The sequence below is a fragment of the Homarus americanus genome, unplaced genomic scaffold, assembly GCF_018991925.1.
Source record: "Homarus americanus isolate GMGI-L3 unplaced genomic scaffold, GMGI_Hamer_2.0 scaffold48096, whole genome shotgun sequence".
NCBI classification, from domain to species: Eukaryota; Metazoa; Arthropoda; class Malacostraca; order Decapoda; family Nephropidae; genus Homarus; species Homarus americanus.
Genome location: NW_024723174.1, coordinates 43 through 20,289, shown reverse-complemented (window position 1 = coordinate 20,289; position 20,247 = coordinate 43). Strand labels below are relative to the sequence as shown.

Genomic DNA, 20,247 nt, shown 5'->3' with positions numbered 1-20,247 from the left:
GTGTGTGTGTGTGTGTGTGTGTGTGTGTGTGTGTGTGTGTGTGTGTGTGTGTGTGTGTGTGTGTGTGTGTGTGTGTGTGTGTGTGCACGTGTGTTTGTGTGTGTGTGTGTGTGTGCACGTGTGTTTGTGTGTGTGTGTGCGTGCATGCATTGTGTGCGTCTTGTGTGTGTGTGTGTGTGTGTAGGAAGAAACCTCTACGTATATAATCCTTTCAAAGCAAATTTCAGCAAGATTTTAATATTTCTTGGATATGCAGCAGTAAGACTCAAATGCAAGGCTCAATGAAATTTCACTGTGGCTTTGTTGAGTTCCATGTAGATAGAATTACATTACCCTTAGTGTATTGGCTGAAAAGGTATGCCTGACTTTTTACACCTCCTGCCTGTAAACTTTGTTTCTAATCCGCCATTTTAAAGCGAGGAAAAGTATTGATTATCAAGTACACCCCACCCCCCACATCTACCAGACTTTGAGTTAGTGTATTATCCTAGATCTTCAAAATGGATTTACGAACTTTAACGAACTACCTGACAGACAGGGTTAAGCTAAAAAAATATGAACTATATCCTTTATATAATATGTTGCAATTTTTGGCATTCAGAAACTAAAATAAAAATAAAAAGAAATCAGTAAAGTCATACCTCTCTTCCGTATATTCATATAATGTATCGCCTATCTCCATATTCTGTACAGCAATGAGATACCACCACAGTTTGTGAGAATTCGGGCATGATCGAGTTAGTTCAAAATTTTCCTAAAAAATAAAAATAATGATCCAGTATAATACATATGACTCTAGGATCACTATCATAGCAATATTTAGAAATGTGTATTTGCTTGGGGTTTTCTCTCGCTCCTCATTATAAACCTTTCCGTCATTGCACAGGGCAACCAGAAACTAAACATAAAACCTTGAATACACTACATTGATTATAATGAACACACAACATTTTAAGATAGTAATTCACCAACCTGTATATGATGGATGAGTGAGAGCAAGCCTGGGCAGGAATCTGGTCTGAAATTTGTAAAATCGCTCTTCTAGCACTTCCAGGGACTGATGGAAGCGTAAGTGACACAAAACAGAGAGCAACATAGCATGCTGGGGAAAAGAAAAAATTGGCTGGAAAACTCTGTCAAGCATATTGATTTTATACTTTACTATCCTTTCCACATTATAAAAAAATCGTAATATTCTTCAAACACCATGAAGATAAAAAAAAAATAAATGAAAAATTCTTTCATTAACAGAATTAAGGAATAAATAACGACGGTGTGAAAATTTCATAAGAGGTAAAGGTAGTACAAAAATATATAAGATCTTGAATTAAACTTAAATTTTTTTAACTAAACACAGTACAGTATTGTTTCAGGCCTTTGTACAAGATTCCTAAGACCAGTATTTTGACATTCTGAAAAAAAAACCTGCCATACAGTACTAGCCCAATTTTTCTAACAGAAATCCATGACGAAACGTGAAATAATTGAAACAGTTCCACAATCTTCCTACAATTCCTGTCCTACTTGGAAATAATTTCCTGGGATGACCAGAAGACTTCCAAGGCCATTGACATGCTATTGAGACAAGAGTGATGAAAGAATCAAAAATGTCTGCAGGGGAGAAATGAAAGAAACCAGAAATGAGCATGCAAAAACGAACCCTAATACTGATACATAATACAGGTACCTCCCCGACTTCTGACCTCTCGACTTACATCCACCGCCTTACGACCCGCCTGGTCATTGCAAAATTGGTCAAATTATGTATTTGAGTCCCAAAGTCAGTACACAGACAAAATTTTCTCATCTGTAATTCGATTTTAAAATGGCTGTGGCATGCTTAAAAGTGAGGTTTGTGAATTGCTGAGAAGAAGAAGACACCCATTTTTTATTTTCTTGTGTGTTATTTAAGCATTTCCGTTTATGACCGGGATCTTCGGTCCATATCCGTCGTGGGAGTCAGGGGTACCTGTATATATGGAACCAGATGAAAAACAAGCTATGAACATGGAATACATCATCAGAATCTTGCCTGCAGGTGATCAAATAATCTGGGCATTGCAGATAGGTCATAGTATTCCAAACACTGAATCCATGCAAAAATCAACTCAATTGAATTATTTAAAATCCCAAAGAAAAATTACAAAATATTAAATATGAAAATAAAAGTTTACATATGAATTGTTTTTGCTAAAGGTCACATAAAAGTTTATAGAGATCAATATTTTTGTGGACTCATTACAGTATCACCATTACCTTTCCGTAATTATAATAATAGCCTCTTAAGCCCCAACCTTGATAACCTTTTCATATGGTGAATGCATATCAATTAACACAGAAGTTAACAAATATAAAGATGGGACAATTATGCCTCTGTAGCAACAAAGTGGATATATTCATAAAATCAATTTGTTGTGGAAACTTCGTTGTTAGAGGTAGATCTAACATGGAGTAAATAGGAATAGGTTCCAATCTTTACGTTATTCTTATTTTGAATACAGGTGTTTTATTTATAGAATGATAACATTCTGAGGTTGTTTTGTAGAGTCCAATTGTTTGTAAATCAACTCTCTTGTAGATACCAAATATATTGTAAAATGAAAAATTATGGATATTAAATTTCTGTTACACCTTTAATATAGCTTTGAAACCTGGTTTTCCTGCTTAGGTGATGTTTGTTCTATCTGAATTTTCTTCAAAGTAATCAGTCTCATCATATTGTCCTGTTCAGGCAGGTGCACATTGATGATGTTTGTATTTGTTTGTAGTTGAACATTCTTAGAAGTAGAAGGCTCCTGTACACCAAAAATTAACAAAAAGCTGCTGCAATAAAATGATACATAGCATGTCATAAATACAATAGCATACATTTTATGTACAGAAAATAGATCCTTCCATCCTCTGGGCGATGTGATGCTGAGAATGGAAGGCAAGTTCAGCCAGGCAGCCACCCACAGTTTACTCAGAGTGTGTGGCTGCTGCACTGTGTGTATGCCATGATATTGCATTAGCAGAGTCAGCGTGAGACTGGGCTGGTGATGAAGACCAGGTGTTATAAAAGGAAAATACCATTTTAATGGCATACAGTATAATGCAATTACTAAAAAATCACCTCGCATTCTGTATGTGAAGTTGCAGTGTCTGTACATAAGTTAATGAATCTCACAGTTGCTGTCTCAATAGGCTAGAGTTCTCACCCTAGACCAATAGAATTAAAAGATTGGTATTGTTTACATTAACACACTACTGTATTATTATTACTTCTAATTCATCGTGTTTATACTCCAGTACAGTACAGTGATATCGGTTAGCCAGAACAATTGGTGCAGAGCTCTTTAGGGATAAAGGTTTCCTAATGTGATGACTCTCTCAACCCCAAAAATCTATATCCATGAATTTTCCAGGTACGGTTCTTCTGGCAAACTTTCCAAGAGTCTGGCATGGACAGACACCATAACATAAATTCTATTCTTTTAACGTGGTTTTCAATGGGATATATATCTAATAAAAATAAAGTAATCTACGCTCGTGGCAAAAATTACAGTTGGTCCTCATATTACGCGGTTAATGTAACCCGGAGGGTCCCGCGGAAAGTGAGGAACGCGTAAAGTGAACAACATAACATATGGGATTAATTGAAATGGAGTCCAGGCCGATCCCCAAACTCCACTTTTTGACGACACATAACTATGTTGCAGTAAAAATTTTATCTTAACTTTATGATGGTATGAAAAAACAAGTAATATAGAAGAGGTTAGGTTAGGAAAGATAAAGGTTAACATAGGAAAAATGAAGGTTACCTTAGAGAAACTAAAAGTTAGGTGGAACACTTACGGTAGTAGAAGAGATGGGTCGGCATACGGGGATGGAGGCTGGTTCCGAGGCAGAGGGCAGATTACTGGCCCTCAGGTGAATCACCATTACAAGGTGAATCATCATCACTGTCACTTACAGTTGTCAGGGCTTCCCTGACAAATCCCTCAAAGTCAACTTCACTGTCACTATCACTGGCTTGGGCTGGCTGTGGTGGGTTGCGGGTGAAGAAATCTGTTATGCTTTGCTGACGGCTGGCGTTGATGTTGTCGTGATACACCTTGATGTACGGCTCCATAGCCTGCACCAGCCGGTTATGGAAGACTTCATAGCGGTCATCGTCATTGTTGCGGGAAAGGAAGGACTTCATCTTCTCTGCACACTCCATGGCACCCTTAATATCACTATGACTTAAATTGTGTTCTTCGGAGACTGCCGCACCTTCTTCCTCCTCTTCACTGGCGTGTTCTTCTTCCAACATCTCGTCGGCAGTCACTTCAGGATTTCTGATCACCTCCAGGATGTCGTCGTCGGTAGTCTCGGAGAAGCCTGGAACTGTAACAGTCTGCGCAGCTTCTCTGGCAAGGTCCACTGCTACTGCAAAAGTCTGAACCTCACCAGTCACAGATTGACTCCTCCTCTCACCTGGTATTCCATGCAACACATGTCTCCATGCGTGACGAATTGTAGCAATAGACAGCTGATCCCATGACTCCACCAAGATGTCCACAGCTTTCTTGATGTTAAATACTCTCCAGAATTGTTTGAAGAGTATTTTTTGCTGTTCTAACCGTTGTTCCTTGAGGGTTGAAACTGCCGCGGCTAGGTCAAGCGTCGTCTTTCCTCCCTCCCTCCCCCTGGGTGGACACGTCATAATACTTTAAGCCAATTACAGCTAGCAGCAGAGGAGGGTAGGGATGCATGGCCAATCACAGGTCTGATACGTCATATGACGTCAGTGATAACGCAACAAAGACACACTGCGCAACCTTACCGCGCCGCTTGCCCAAGCGGAGGGAGGAGGAGGGAGAGGCAGGCAGGCGGGCGGGCGCGAGGGGAAAATCTAAAAATAGCGTCGCGCCGGACACTCTCCGCGTAATGGCGTTCGCGACCGCGGAATGTAAGAATGTTAGGTTCTGGCAAGGCACCGCGTTAACGGTGAAACGCGGAATGCGGGACCGCGTAATATGAGGACCAACTGTATACAACACTCACCATGTTAATGATAACTTCAGTCACTAAAACAGAGCAAAATCTGAATGCTAATGTTTTCCTCTTGGCAATAACAGCAAAGTCTCACAGCAATCAGGCGGTACTCAACGATAAATGATCCTGGGCAGGAACAATTGTATTGGAAGAAAGCGCGGGACTGCAGTAAACAGGGTGGGTGTGAGGAAGCGCATGGTTAGGTAACGCTGCGCAGAGGATGGAAAAGCAACTTCTGCACATATCAGCCATCTTGTATTTGACAAGTCAAGGGGAAAGATGCACTTCCCTAGTGTTTACATTCTGCATCAGTGAGTTTAGCCTCACAAAACTATCGTTAACATGGATTTTGCCTCATGGAATATCGTAATATAAATGATCATAAATCAGGGATACCTGTATACATAAAAATTTATTTTTATTTGCATCTGTTAATTTCTCTGGTCGCCTTACTACCAAACTAGACTTATCTTTGTGGCCACATCCCCCACGCACCCTCTCACTACCAAGCCGAGCTGTGAGCTATGTTGAGGTTATTTTTCAACTCGTAATTTCAGGTAGATATAGAACAAATTCTTATTTTGTTTTACTCGGTTAAATGAACACACAATCCTACTTGAGTAAAAACCATATGGAGAATAAACATATTTTTGTGATTAGAGAGTTAGCACACTGAGCAGGAGAAGAAGAGGAAGGAGCAGTGTGGAGCCCTTCAAGAAGGGTTGGCAAAGGCAGTGTCCTAGCTGAGCTGTGATGCAGTGTGTACACTAACTTGTATAATTTTGGCCTTTTTTTATGCTTTCATAACTTCAATATTTTTCCTAAATATTCTCTGTTGAAATCTAAATTGATAATATGTGACAAAGAGGATAAAGTAAACTTATAGCAGAGATGGTTGCAAGTTGCACATGTTTTAAGTGAAATAAACCCAACCAGCTGAGTCGCCAGATGCACTACTGACAAACCGCCCACTGGTTCCACACATATGATCACCTCACACACAGAATACATACCCATGCTGTTCATATTTCTTATTTTATAGTTTAATATTATATAATACAGTTGGGTCTCATTCTTAGCGGTTAATGTAACCGGAGTACCCATGGAAAGTGAGCAGCGTAAAGTGAACAACATAACATATGGGATTAATTGAAATGGAGTCAGGCCGATCCCCAAACTCCACTTTTGACGACACACAACTATGTTGTAGTAAAAATATTATCTTAACTTTATGATGGCATGCACACACAATTAATAATTAAGAGAAATATCAATAATATTGGGTTTTTAACACTTACATTAGTAGAAAAGATGGCTGGGCACCGCGAGGGATGGTTGGTTCGAGGCAGAGGGCATATTATTGGCCCTCACCTGTATCACTTGTATCAATTGTATCACTATCCCACAGAGGCTTGCAGGGCCTCTTTGTCAAACCAAAGTTCATATAAGTCCATATCCTCACTATAATTATCACTATCACTGACTTGGGCCGGCTGTAGTGGGTGGCGGGTGAAGAACTGGTAATGTTTTTGATGACTGGGGCCTTGTGCGCACCATTTTCGCGCCTCTTACACAACATGGCGGATGGCGGAGGTTTGGATCCAAAAATGGTAGCGGCTTGCCAGCCGCTCTCCACGTAATGGGGTTCACGACCGCGGAATGTGAGCATGTTAGGTTCCGGCAAGGCACCGCGTTAACGGTGAAACGCGGAATCGGACCGCGTAATGTGAGGGTTGACTGTATATAATTTATCTTTAAGTCACATTAGAGTATTGAAAAGATTTTTCTACAACTTTTATAGTTTCATTACATGTAACAATGGCAACATGCATAGCCATTTTATAGCACACAACTGACTGGTGATGTGTGTCATGTTTTCAGTTGCACACTTTGCTCTGATTGGCTGAAATCAAAACACCCAACCATAGTGATGCATTCTTGTTGGATTCCACTAGTTTCTTTGTTTTTTAATTATTTTTCTTAATTTTAAGCAAAAAATAGGAGGGGACAAATTTCATTACAAAGAAGCTTTGTTGCCAGAGGTATACCTGTACAGTATATGTAAAAATTTTAAGATTAGCAATGCACCAACCTGAACTACATCACACATGATCCCTGTTCGGAAAAACCCTTGAGATGAAACAGCAATGGTCACATCTCGTTTCATCTTTGAGGTCATTCGCATCTCTTGCAGCCTATTTTCTTTTGCCTCTAGCCGTCTCTTGTCCTCAAATGATGGTTTTGGCATGTTAGCTAACAGGTGTCGAAACTTAACATACTCCCTCCATGCCTTCTGGTACCTAATAAAATTATTAATACTGTACAATCAAAAAATAGGTAGTAGGGTAGGATATAACAAGTAATAACATAATGTTGATCAATGTCTTTACATCAGCATAGGAGAACAATACTAGCAGAGTAAAAATACCCCATTCTTTCTCCTCATAATAGTATTTTCACCATGTTTAGGCTGGAGATCATTTGCTGACATGCCACATTTCTTATGAGCTATTAAATCCTTCAGACAATGTTCTAAAATTTCTAGTTTTCCTCATTCTCCCCTACAAATTCTCAGAAATATTTTGTTAATCAACTTGAACAAATTCTCCACTAAAACACTTGATAAAGCATCAGTCAATATTTTCTCACATCTTATTTTCAAATGCAACTACCCGGTATGTGTGACGGCTCAGGTATACAATATTTGAATATTCAGAAGCATCACCATCACTCTCGTGTAATCTGAGGAAAGTTAAATAAAATCAATTTATATTATATTCTTAAACCTCACACTGTATTCAGAAAATTCAAATATTTTGTAAAGTACAATAGATCTTTGGCTGGCAGATACTGTACTATACTGTAATGTACTATAAATAATAAAATAGAGAATTATGTTTATAAAACATGTATAATCTTTTGTGGTTGTCTGAATTGATTACAAAGATGCACCAATCCTATGCAGGTTTGAATCCTGGTGCAGTCTTCTGTTTAGATACAAGTTCAAGCAAACATTCTCTTACAATATAGCCCAGTTTAATCTACATTAAGTACCTGTATATGACTGTGTCTTCCTTCTTCAATAATATTGGCAGTGAAAAAGCTGAAATGAGAATGGTGAAGTGAATGTGTAATGTGATGATGAAAGATAGGAACCCCTGTTCAGAGCTAAGAAGACAAATGGGTGTTGAGTGCTTTAATAATACTGCATTGTAATGATAATAATAATAATAATAGCTGGTCTTTTGTTTCTCAAAAGCGCCAGTTCTAAAGAATTCACTAGCGCTTGAAATACTACAAAGTCAAGGACCTGAGAATTAAAAAGAAAAAAAATATACTATAAAAAATCACAAAAGGTGACAGTGTGTACATCCTTCAGTTGTAGTGGTTAGCATGCTTGCCTCGCAAGCGAGTGGATCCAGGCTCGATCCCCGGGCAAGGTGAAACTATGGGCAAGTTTCTTTATGCAATTTGCCTCTGTCTACCCAGCAGCAATTGGGGACCTGGATGTTAATCGATTTGCGAATAAATATTCCGGGGTAATGGTTAGCCAGTGCTGTTGGCGAGTTGCCTTCTCGGACTATTCCTTGACAGTGGGTCATGCAATTCGTTAACTTAGGGTGTGGTTGTTGTGTTGGCAACAGCTTCTACACCTTAAACAAATTCACGCCTAGGTGGCCCTTGGGCTGGTCATCCATTATTACAATTAATACTTCCTAAACCCTGTAACTGTCCATCACCATGCCCTCATCAGGATCATAAACTTTCAATAAAAGAAGTGTCTTTTGCTGTTTCTAGGTCTCCACAGAAGTCAATTGCTTCATGGATGAAGGCAACCAATTGTACAATCTGGGTGCTGTATAGGAAAAGGATTAGGCAGCAAAAGAACCTTCCCATACTGCTCTATGTTCCTCCAGGCATGAGGGTTCATGCCTGTTAGAGGATTTAGTAGATTGGCCAAATACTTAGAATCACCAAACATAAGTGCCTTAAAAGTCATTTGGCAAAGTTTGATTTCTATCCTATCTTTAATTGGAAGTCAATGCAATTCAATCAAGAATGGGTTAGTGGGAGTCCTCAGCAGGAGAGCAAAAATAAGCATGACAACTCTGTTCAACACTGTCTGAACTTTCTTCAGTAGATAATTAGGGTGGCAGACCCATAAAATTATAATAGTCAACCTGACACCAAATAAGTGAATGTAAGTGTCATAAGACACTGTCTATCTAATAGCTGTTCACAGCATTTAGATTTCAAATATGAAAGTTACCTTAACCACTGAATCTATATGCTCTTTAAAATTCAGTTTTGAGTCAAAGTGCACTCCACGACTACAAACAATCAACAGGACTGAGTTGTCCTTCCCCAAAGTTTAAAAGAGCCAAAATCATCTTTACTGTTTCCCCTCCTATTTCCTCAGATGACGATAATCTTGGTTTTGCCACAACACTTATCATTTGCACATAAAACTGTGTATCATCAGCATAGAAATGGAAGGCAACACAATGAGCATCCAGCAGAGATGCAACACTACTGATATGGACTGTAAACAGAAATGGTCCCAAAACTGAACCCAATGGGACTCCAAATGGCAAAGGGACCGGGTCTGAAATGGCTCCACCAACCATCACACACAAAGATGGCTCTTACAAATAAGACTCAAGCAGTGAATGCATCATTACGGACACCGAACGACCAAAGGATCCTGACGCAACAGATGATCCACTGTATCAAAGGCTCAGAGAAATCCAACAAGACCAGGAGGGAAGACTTTCCTGTGCAAGTGTTTATTACTAAAACATTATGAATTTTACATACCCGGTAAGGCATTTTCAGTTGAATGATGCTTCCTTAGGCTGACTGAACTAGAGGGATCACTCCGTTTCTCTCTAACAGAGTTAGTAACTGATCCAGCATAGCATACTCTATAATCTTTGATAAGAATGAGAATTGAAGACTACTGCTATAAGAATTTTACATATTTTCTGTATCAAGACCAGGTTACTTAAAAAGTGGTCACAAATAAAGTTTGCAGTATGTTCATAAGCAAGTGATACCTTGGATATATTTATAGGATCAAGATGACAAAACATCTTCTTGGAATCTTTCATATAGTGCAGAATGTTGTTCACCCCTACAGGACAAAACGATGAAAGATTGAGGTCTACAGTATAACTAGGTTGAAATTCCAGAGAATTCCTCATTTAAAGAAACACCATCAATGTCACTTTTTATGTGATATATCTTTGTCATAAAAAAAAGAGGAAAAATCTATGGTTAGCTGAGCATCTAATAATAATAATAATAATAATAATAATAATAATAATAATAATAATAATAATAATAATAATAATAAACGGTTTATTAATAGAGTTGCAGCCGGTGATTGAAAATATACAAACTTACATTTGATTTAGACATAATGATATGCGTTGAATACATTTAAAGGGCTGAACAGTACATAAATCTGGAGTGGAAGAAGTGTTGTAAAAGTTTAGCATAGAGATAGGCTGACAATAGATGCATGAATCTAAATGTGAAGGGGGAGAAGCTAGGACAGGCCAAGAATGATGTAAGGAGAGACTGTTAGAAATGACATCAGAGTTAAGAACCTGATAAAAATGGCTTCAAGAGATTACATACTGTATAGCATGGAAAGCTGCCATCAGGTAATCTCTGCTAACCCACACAAGCATGGAAATGGCTACATAAGATGATGATGATGTAAAGTACTTGGTTCACTGTTCTTTAGATGCTTCTGTGGGCTTCTGGCTTTTTCCAAATGATTTGTAACTTAGGGTTCACATTCTGTTGATTTTGGTGCTCAATCCAAATGTTCAGTAATCTTTCCAAGTTCCACTTAACCTGACCTGACATAACCTACCCAACCTAACCAGACTTAACCTACCCAACCTAACCAAACCTAGCCTTACATAATCAATTTTAAACTCACTCAGGGTTGCCGGCATATGACAGTTGAGGAGGGCGGATACCAAAATGGACAATGACAGGATAATTGATAGTTTCTTCACTGACTTGGTCACGATCCAATTGATCCACTCGGATGCTGCATGGCTTCATACCCAATGTACCACCATACCTGGTAATACATATAGAATAAACAAAATAAACACACACACACACCGAGTAGAAACTCTATAGTCCACACATCTTTAGGACCAACAGCTTAGTAAATATACAAATTCTGCAAGGCAAAGTGTGAATTATAATATGGGTGAACTGGAAATCATCATGAACCATGAATTCACAAATAATGAATTTAATTCCTCAGGGAAAAAATGGGGTATGATACCATGGCTACCGAAATTATAATTTTTGTCATAATACAGTAATATCTCTGTTAGCAGGAATCACTCAAACCCAGAAATGTCAGATAGCCAGAATTTAAATTTGCTTGGAAAACATTCCCCCAAATTTCCGGTTTCATGAACAAATTTTCCGAGACTGAAAATTGAGAGAATATTCTGAAAATGTCTTGAATAAAGATGAAAGTAATTTTTTTTTTGGGGGAGGGGGACTCTGACCTGACCTGATGCAATGTCAGGTGGAGGTAGGGTTGGGGATTAGTGGTTCCATATTACTGACCTTCTGATGGAATGTCAGGTCACCCTTTCTTGGGTGGGGGATTAGTGGGTCTCATGACCTGAAGATGTCTTGAATAAAAGCAAAGCTAAAGTATTTTTAGGAGACTGTGATAAGTATAAGTGAGCAAAGTTGTATCCTTCAACATTACATAACATTATAAAATATGGGAGGAGAAAGCAGAAAGGTGTGGGTGATCAGAGAGATGGAGTGTGAGAGTGGGAACATGCATCAGTGTTGCCAAGGGATAAGCACTTCAACAGCTGATCTTTAATTTGCCTCCATGCAGTCACACAACAAGACCCTCACTGGATGCTTGTTGTCTTAATCCTGTGTGTGTGTGTGTGTGTGTGTGTGTGTTTATGTGTGTGTTATGTGTGTGTGTAGGTGTGTGTGTGTGTGTGTGTGTGTGTGTGTGTGTGTGTGTGTGTGTGTGTGTTTATGTGTGTGTTATGTGTGTGTGTGTGTGTGTGTGTGTGTTTGTGTGTTTTGAGCTCCTAACACATTGTAGGATTTGAAGAAGTTGATGACCAAGTTTGTTCAGGAGTCAGGTGGTGAGGATTATGCCACATACCCTACACACAAGCACAAACATTAACAGCACTACTAAACCATTGTCTTAAAACATTTTACATTATAATTTCTATTTTAAAATTAATTGATACATGATGGCTCACCGGCTACATTTGCACTTAAACAGCTGATCAATGAATAAACCAGGGCATATGGAGACTCATTATACACTAGTGATGTCACAAAGCTTCGAAACTGCAAACTGACAACTTCTGGAGCAACCACAAATTATCACAACCTATACTCAAATGTACTAAGTTAATTACTAAAATTATTATGTCTGGCAAAATTAGGATGTTCATACTCAAATTAAACACTATCTTATAAGAATCCAGCAATGCAAGTTATTTTTTCATAAGTCAAGTCAGTGGCATTTTATAAGTGAAAAACTAAACCCATGCCTTTCATAATACTTGAGTAAGCATTAATCTCCTCCTGACTGTCGACATCCCACCACCCTCCTCCCAGCCAGCAGATGACGTGATAATGACTAATAAGAACATAAGAACACAAGTGTCATAGAGGATCATTATGGTAACAAATTCATCTCTAACACAAATACCCTGTACAGTAAAAATTATAACTTTCTTATGAGCTAGGAGAAGGGTCCGAAGTGACTGTGACACTCCCCAAAGGGTCGCCTCACTGCTTGCTTACTGTAGTAAACTCATTCATGGTACAATATTGTTTATTTGTTTTTCATTAATTAGTAAAGATACGTTACTGTAATAATCTGTGCTTATTAATACCTGTACCCTTCATATACAATACAGTATAGTACTATGTATATAACCTTATAGGTAAAAAATGTCATTCAAGACATCTTCAGGTCATAAGACCTACTAACCCCCACCCAACAATGGGTGACCTGACATTGCATCAGGTTAGTAACGTGACCCAATAATCTCCCACCCAACCTTCATCAAAGACATGAATAGTTATGTATTACAGTCAATTGAGTGAAGGTCTGCTCATTTCTAGGCTAAAGATGACAGGATCTCTGGCGAGTACAATATATACAGTAACAAGAGAATTTGCCAACAGTGTGTAACACAGACTTGACCAATCGCTCAAGAGGCTAACGAGCTGATCAGTGGCGAAGAGGGTAAAAGTGACAGCTGTATTCACACCCATATCGTATAGTTTTTGTTTTAAAATATGCCAATTTAACCTAACTCTTAGATAAAGTATTCAGGATTATTTGAGAAAAATGGTGTTTAATGAAATTAAAACTGATTTTTTATGTAAAAATAGAATTCCCATCATTATACCATATCAAAATATTGTTTTAAAATTTGTTGTATTGAATGTCTCGAGAGAATTTATTAAGGACCCATATGATATCAAATTCATCTCCCAACACAATTAGTCATGTTTGAGTGAGGAGGTTACCAAACGACCCCTCACCCCAAAAAAGTTCGACTCCCATACGCTCAGCCCAACATTACACCCCTACATCACCCACACACACAAACACACCCTCAACAACCACCCACACACACACACACACACTCTAACACCCCCCCACACACACAACACACACACTCAACAACCACCCCACACACACACACCAACAACCACCCTCCCCACACACACACCCAACAACCACCACCCACACACACACACTCCAACAACCACCCCACACACCCCAACAACCACCCCCACACACACACACCCAACAACCACCCCCCACACACACACACTCCAACAACCACCCCACACACACACACTCCAACAACCACCCCCCACACACAAACTCAACAACCACCCCACACACACACACACCCAACAACCACCCCTGCCACACACACACACACCTCCCAACCACCCCCCACACACACACACCCAACAACCACCCCCCACACACAACCCAACAACCACCACCCCACACACACACACTCCAACAACCACCCCCCCCACACACACACACCCCAACAACCACCCCCCCACACACACACACACTCCAACAACCACCCCCACACACACACACACACACCCAACAACCCACCCCCCACACACACTCCAACAACCACCACACACAACACACACACTCCAACAACCACCCCCCACACACACACACTCCAACAACCACCCCCACACACACACACTCCAACAACAACCACCCCCCACACACACACACTCCAACAACCACCCACCACACACACACACACCCAACAACCACCACCCCCACACACACACCCAACAACCACCCCCACACACACCCCAACCACCACCCCCCCACACACACACACACACACACACACTCCAACAACCACCCCCCCACACACACACACACACACACCCAACAACCACCCCCCCACACACACACTCCAACAACCACCCCCAACACACACACACTCCCAACAACCACCCCCACACACACACACACCCAACAACCACCCCCACACACACACCCAACAACCACCCACACACACACACACACACTCCAACAACCACACCCCCTCACACACACTCAACAACAACCCCCCACACACACACACACACCTCCAACAACCACCCCCACACACCTCCAACAACCCCCCACACACACACACCCTAGCAAGGAATTAAGACAACAAACATGAGGTGAGGGTCTCATTGTGTGACAAATTTGCCTGAGTGTGACTGCTGGTAGCTAGTTAACATCAGCTGTTGAAGTGCTTGACAACACTCATTTCCATTCCATCTCTCTAATCACCCACCTTTCTGCTTTCTCACTCCATATTTTAAAATGTTATGTAATGTTATGTAGAAGGGATACAACTTTGTTCATTTTACTTATACTTATCATAATCTCTCTAAAAATACTTTAGGTTTCGTGTTTATTCAAGACATCATCAGGTCCACTAATCCCCCAGCCAAGAAAGGGTGACCTGACATTCCATCAGGTCAATAATATGAGACACTAATCCCCACCCTACCTCTACCTGACACTGCTCCATGGGAGTAGCAAACACCAGTCTTTGCTGTAACACATGGTTTCATTCATGCCCATACCATAAAGATTTTTAATTTTCAAATATATTTATTCAACCAAACTTTTAGATAAACTATTCTGGATTATTATAGCAAAAGAAATAGAGTTTCTAACTTAAATAGAACTGCATTTATGGACTCAGTAATTCAGACTCAAAAACATCCACAGATACATTCTGGGGAGAGCTAAGTTCCGTCTGTGCAAGATGTCTTGTTTAGTCAATCAGGCTTTTTAAAAGATTCAGGGATAAGGAATTTTTCTGGGTTTGAGAAATTCATCTGGTTAGCGAAATCTCTCATCTCCGGAAGTGCTCTGCAGCAATTGTTCGGACTAACAGGGACATCACTGTATTTTGGATTAGAAATTATAAATATTTCAGAGATGGTGTTGATGTTTTTTGTAATAAAAATACAAATTAATACATTAAAACAAATTCTTTATGTATTATTCAAGTCTGATTAAGTAAATAAAAATATGGTTAATATATAGGACTAACCGGCGGACGATTATTTGTATTACTGTTTATTTTATTATTTTATTTTCATCACGAGGTTCTGATATGGTTATCATTTCTTGTGCAAATTTTTTTGTTAGGCGTGCTAATCTGTCTTCCCAGCATGAGGTCGCTCTGTTGCAGGTCTTTCCCGGGCTTGCGGCAGTTCCATTTTCAGCATGGCGTGTGAAGGTTGTCGGGACTTACATGGACGTAATTTGCGGTTAGGGATAAAACAACGAGACTCTTCAATTGTTCAAAGACCACGGCATTGCTCCTTTTAATAGAGACTGTACACACTGCGGGAGTCCCTGTGCTTTCAGACAGGAAAGAAATTTTTCATCACTTCCTCAACATCGTGGCTCAACGTTTCCGCCATCACAATAAACCACTCCACCACCGGGCTGCTAAGCGCCGATGCTGTCGCATGATCTCTAGAAAAAAGGCCTCAAATTATACCATATCAAGGTAAGTTCTTTCTGGTTTATATACTGGGGGTCCGCAGGCTGAGCCACCTGGTAAGGTTAGGTAGGTGTGTTTGGCTAGGTTGGTTAGGTCTCTCTTTCATATCCAAAAGGTTAAATTCGTTTGTTTTAGAAATACAGTGTAACCATTTTAACACATTGCCAAACTACAACAGTGTCACTATAAAAAAACAGTGAAAAGCTGGCGTTTTTAAAATTGTTTTCTATCAATTTCGGCCATGGGTTAGTCATAAATAATTACAAAAATATAAAACTATAAAAAAGAAAATGAAAGTACATATAGGTGAGAATGTGTTGGAAGGTGTATATGTGGAGACAGTGAGCTGTACTGCATTGCCGACTCACCACCCACCGCATCCTCCCTGATGTGATGTCGCCATACATACGCCGCATGCACCTGCGTGCACAGGTGCACACGCATTCAGTCAGCTGGTTGACTGAACTGTGTAGCATTACTCAAGGATGGTTTGAGTGTGCAACAAGCTATTTTTTTTTTATAAAATATGTGCTGTTGTATTTAATGATATGCTATGTACTGTATCAATTTTATTGTTTATCAAAGCAATTTTTTTGAACAAAGCGATTATAGTGCCACTGATGTCACCACGAGAATGAATGACTTCAGCTGTATTCGGATTCTTGGACCAAATTAGAATTAATGTAAGCGGGACCAAAGGGACAAAGTTCAGATATGCAAGATTCAGATAGTTTGTAATTCAGATGAAGAATTGCACTGCAAAATAAATAAAATCTCGACATTTGATTTACCGTAAAAGTGGAGACATTCTACATACAGTGGGGGAAGGTTGTTGGGTGTTACTGGGTCAATACCTGAGAACCATACAGCTCCTCCCCATGCATTCTGACGGGGTTGGGACCCAAATCCAGGTCATAAGTTGAATTAGTGCATGAAGTTGAAAATGCTTAAATAATACATAGAAAATCTAAAATAGATTGTCTCTTTTTCTTCTCAGCACCACAAAACTCTCACTTTTAAGCTTGCCAGCCATTTTAAAGTGAATTACAAACAAACTTTTGTCAGTACACAGCCCAATCACTAACGTCGGGACTCAATACGTAATTTGACAAAATTTTGATGCGACTGAGCCGGTTGTATGTCGGCTGGTGGTAGGTCAGATGTCGAAAGTCGAGGTAGCTGTATTTTACCAGGGTGCTGAATATTAATTTTTGGTGTCCCAGATACTCTGTGGTGCAATATCTAGCACCTTATACCCTAAAATATTGGGAGCTGCAATACCCCTCCTTCCTCGTCCATGTGATACAAATGTTCTAGATAAAAATTCACTTATCTGAATTTCATAAATTTGACACCACTCTTTCCAGATAAAAAGCTTCCTCCTTATCACAATTTGGGTCTAGACAAAATTCAAATCACAGACCAGGAGTCAGCTGACATAGCCACCTTAGGGAGAGATCGTATAGTAAGGCCCTTACTCAGCCCACCTCTGCTCACCTTTGTGGTGGCAGGCAGACTGAGCTCCCATAAGGTAATGTACCAAGTTAACAGTGGTTTTTTTTCATGTTTTAGGAAGTAAATTATAGTACTGTAGTTGTGTACAATTTATCATTAGTTAATAAGTTTCATTCTTGTTTGTGAACTGATTAAGTTTTGGGGTAGTATAATGGGTATTTTTGTCATTGGGAAAGCGAACCAATTTTCATATATGTTTATCTATTTGTGATATGTAAATTCACCAATGACTATATCTATCTTTTGGAGACTTACATCTGTAGGATACCTGTACTGGGTGGAGAGAGAGAGAGTGGAAGGCGATGCGACTTTGCAGAGAACTGATGAACGTGGAGTGTGTGTGTAGGAATGCATATCTGCAATTAGTGGTCCTAAAATTGCCAAAAGCCTCTTGAATAGCTGAATTTCGATGGCGATCTTGAAAGGGTTACTAATAATTTTACGTGAATAGATCATTTTGCAGTGCTGTATGGAGTTCTTACATATAGGGATAAGTGTACTGTACATTAAACAAAATATTATGATTCATTATTTAACTAATTTTTCGGACCCATTCTCACGATATAAGGGTTGAGCTATTAATTGGTAGTAGGTAGGCAGCTATCAAACAAGGAATTACTGCCTGGGAAGATATTGAAACATAATGTATTGTCTAATGATAGACCCTGCTGCCATATGGCATCCACGATAATTGTACCAAATCCCAGGTTGCTCATCTCTGTCTTCTGCCTCATTTACATACAATTGCAGGGTCTCAATTGTTTCTCTTACTTGACAACACAACTAACAAACATATATTGCTTCTCATATTTTTTGTTATTTCTTTTAGTTCTTCATTATTATTATTATGGTGTTATTATTATTATTGTTATCATCATTATTTTATTTTACTGTTTATTATAAATTTTATTTACTATGAATAATTATTAAATTTTCACCAGGCCCTGATGTGGGTCAGTGACCTGTGCCGGATGGGCTAATCCCCGAAAAAAATTCTTGGATGTCAAATTAGCTATGAATCAATACAGTATACATAATAAATAAACTTTTCTACATTAAAATTGTACTGTATACATATGAAACCATATTCATTCATGATTATCTCTCAGTAAATGATAGTGTCTGTATTTAGTTGAGTAAGGTGTGAGGAGACTTGCTTTAAGATGATCTGCATAGTTCTGCCATTGGTACTGAGACATACTAGAGCTTTGAGATCTTCAGGCTGTGTTAGAGGGCCACTGTTCTTTAACATGAAGCTTAAAACTTCATTCATTGACAATTCCTTGCCATTATCTGTAAATCAGGTGTTAAAACAATAAATAATTTTCTTAGTTATACCATACTGAATATGATTTACATCAATGGTTGAATTTGATCACTGAATATACAAATCACTACTAGCTGGCTATCATGATGGAGAAGTGATTTGGTTTCATTGTTGTCATATGGTGGAACTGTAACATCATGTACAGTACATTACTTTAAATGCAAAAATGTTGCAGTAATCTGTCATTGCCTTGAGACAACAACCTCTGGATTCTAAGCCCCAAGTCTTAACAGGTGTATTAATATACAGTATAATTCTAAACAAGCTTAGATTATATACAAAAAATACAATAAATCATGCTATCCTAGCAATAGATCCGCTTATCACGTCTGACCCTTAACTGCCCTTACGGCTTAGGTCTCGCTCTCATTGAGCAACCCAACGGCATCTCTTTACTAGCTCAGTGTGTTTCACTGTATACATCATCTGTACTGTACTCACCAGGACGCTGTTGACTGGAGCATACACTGTCACTCTGCTGAATGTAGTACATAATTGTAATCTTTTACATCTTGACACTTGCGATGGAGGTAGTGCAGGTAATGGGTCTCGTGTGACTTGATGCATTGTGGGGTGGGGGATTACGGTTTCATGACCTGAAGAATGATGTTTTGAATAACGATGAAAGTTAAGATGTTCAAGTGTTTTCCCTTTTCCTGTATATTTGGTACTTTTCACACTTACTGAATGTACAGTACATTATACATAACTGTAATCACTTTACATCTTAACACTGCTTTATCACTGTATTCTTGACTGATTTGTGTCCTGGTATAGGAATGTACAGTATATTGAGACTCTTGCCATTCGTGGGTATGCATTCGCGATTTCAACGATTATTAAGCGAATGGTGGCTATGGTGGCAAAGCTGTGAGCCTTTTTCGCGCCAGCGTCAACGATTACCCCGCGTGCCAACAGCGTCTATTCTCCTCTGTTGGTTCTCAATCATTACATTCAATGCATCAGTAGTTGTACTCCCAAAACTTAGTGTTTCCGTGTGAAATGGCTAAAGACTGCCTAGTGTCAGTGCTAGTGATGCTAGTGAAGTGAAATGTAAAAGGCAGAAGTCAGTGATGACCTGATGAAAGTTGAAGTAAGAGGATGAGTGCTGCGGGGCTGAGTCGGTTGTTTGGTATAGGTATACAGTAGTGCACTAAGGTAGTGTAAGTTGCTATTGGTAGTTTTGCTTATTTGTGCCATTCATGAATAACCCCATGAATAACAAGGTTGCTGAAACATAAAATTTACATAAAACCAAGCAGCGTGAGAGATGAACCT

General features: G+C 39.3%; 1 pseudogene; it reads right to left on the bottom strand.

The window, feature by feature from the left end:
* LOC121863366 overlaps positions 1-19,462 on the bottom strand; it is a 34,602-nt pseudogene extending 15,140 nt beyond the window's left edge.
* Between the last annotated feature and the right edge of the window lie 785 nt (positions 19,463-20,247).